The sequence below is a fragment of the Suricata suricatta genome, chromosome 1, assembly GCF_006229205.1.
Source record: "Suricata suricatta isolate VVHF042 chromosome 1, meerkat_22Aug2017_6uvM2_HiC, whole genome shotgun sequence".
Classification (NCBI taxonomy): Eukaryota; Metazoa; Chordata; class Mammalia; order Carnivora; family Herpestidae; genus Suricata; species Suricata suricatta.
In genome coordinates this window covers 147,341,884-147,344,290 of record NC_043700.1, presented here as the reverse complement: position 1 = coordinate 147,344,290, position 2,407 = coordinate 147,341,884, and the positions used below count along the sequence as shown (strand labels likewise).

The 2,407-nt window shown below is 35.2% G+C and overlaps 1 pseudogene; it reads left to right on the top strand.

Annotated features, from left to right (window-relative positions):
* Positions 1 to 1,001: 1,001 nt before the first annotated feature.
* Positions 1,002 to 2,173, top strand: LOC115285435 (annotated as a pseudogene).
* The last annotated feature ends 234 nt before the right edge of the window (positions 2,174 to 2,407 follow it).

The following is a 2,407-nucleotide window of genomic DNA, read 5'->3' as shown; positions in this document are numbered from 1 at the left end:
CCTTAAAGGAGTATGAAAAAGTAAAACAAAGTCCAAAGCCACTACACAAAAGGAAATAATAAAGAATACAGAAGAAATAAAATGGAGATTTCAAAACAATAGAACTAATTAATTAAACTAGGAGCTTGTTCTTTAAAAATACCAACAAAATTGATAAGCCTTTAGCCATATAAGAAAGAAAGAAAGAAAGAAAGAAGGAAGGAAGGAAGGAAGGAAGGAAGGAAGGAAGGAAGGAAGGAAGGAAGGAAGGAAAGAAAGAAAGAAAGAAAGAAAGAAAGAAAGAAAGAAAGAAAGAAAGAAAGAAAGAAAGAAACTTAATAGTAACCATATATGGAAAAAAAATAATAAACATGCAAAGAATAAAGGAAAAGAAATCCAAAGATATCACTAAGGAAAATCAGCAAAAAGGAAAGATAAAGACAAGAAATGATCAAAAATATATTCAGAAACAACCACAAAACTAGTAATAAAATGGCAATAAATACATATCTATCAATAATTTCTTTGAATGTAAATGGAATAAATGCTCTAATCTAAAGATATTGGGTGACAGAGTGGATAAATATAAGATCCGTCTATATGCTGCCTACAAGACACTCTTTTTAGACCTAGAGACACTTGCAGATTGAAAGGGAGAGGATGTTGAAGCATCTATCATGCAATGGATGTCAAAAGAAATTCAGAGTGACAATACTTTTATCAGACAAAACAGACTTTAAAACAAAGAGTGTATCATGAAAAAAAAAACACCACTATATAATAAAAAGGGAACAATCCAAAAAGAAGATATAACAATTGTAAATATTTATGCACCAACACAGGAGCACCTAAATACATTATTACAATTATTGTATTAATTGTATTAATACAATTATTAACAGGGAACTTTGCAGAATGCTCAGTGAGGAGTGGAGAAGTGGTGGCTGCCAGAGCTGTGCCCAGAAGTGTGTTCCTTCTTCCTTCCCCCACACTGACCTCAGCCCACTCCCCGACTGTAGAAAATGGTGAAAGAAACCACTTAGTATGATGTTTCTGGGATTCAAACCCAATGCCACCTAGGAAGAATTAAAAAAGGTTACAGGAAATTTGCCTTAAAGTAGCACTCTGATAAAAATCCAAATGAAGGAGAGAGGTTGAAAAAGATTCAAGCTTATGAAGTGCTCTTTGATGCAAAGAAAAGGGAATTATATGACAGAGGAAGAGAACAGGTAATTAATGAAGGTGGAGCTGTTGGTACTTTTGACTCCCCCATGGAGATATTTAATATGATTTTTTGAGGAAGAGGAAGGATGCAGAGAGAAAGGACAGGTTAAAATGTTGTACATCCACTCTGAATAACCTTACATTTATATAATGGTGCAACAAGAAACTAGCTCTGCAAAAGAACATGATTTGCAACAAATGTGAAGGATGAGGTGGTAAGTATGTTGCCCCAATTATGGAGGTACCAGAATGCTAATAAGAATTCATCAGATAGGACCTGGAATGGTTCAGCAAATTCAATCTGTGTGAATGGAGTGTCAGGCCATGGAGAATGGATCACTCATAAAGATAGATGTAAAAGCTGCAGTGAAAGGAAGACAGTTCAAGAGAAGAAGATTTAGAAGTTTGTATTAACAAAGCAATGAAAGATGGCCAGAAGATAACATTCCATAGTGAAGGAGACCAAGAAGCAGGACTGGAACCAAAGGATATTATCACTGTTTTAAACCAGAAGGACCATGCTGTGTTTATTGAGCAAGGAGAAGACCTTTTCATGTATATGGATATACAGCTGGTTGAAGCACAGTGTGGCTTTCAAAAGCCAGTATCTACTCTTGATAACTGAGCCATCATCACCACTTCTCATCCTGGTCAGAGTGTCAAGTATGGAGACATCAAAGGTGTGCTAAATGAAGGCATTCCAATTTATCATAGATCATATGAAAAAGGTTGCCTAATCATGGAATTTAAGGTAAACTTTCCTGAGAATAACTGTCTCTTTCCTGATAAACTCTCTTTTCAGGAAAAACTCCTACCTGAGAGGAAGGAAGTAAAAGAGACTGATGAAGTGGAGCAGGTAATGCTGGTGAAGTGTGATCCAAATCAGGAAAGGTGGTGCCATAACAATGGAAAATCACATGAAGATGATGAGCATCATCCTAGGGGTGGTGTTCACTGTCAGACCTCTTAATGGGGCTAGTGAATACCACTGACATTTTTATGTAGTCGTGAATGAGTAAAGGACTTTACTCTTAGCTCACTACTTGCTATAGTTTTCAATATTCAGCTATATTAGTGTTTAAGTTAAATGAAGAATAAACTCAAATATAAAAGCTAAAAAATTAAAAATTAGTAAAAGCCTAAAGGAACTAATTGTTTATGATACAATAATAGAGATTTTAACACCCCACTTACCCCAATAGAC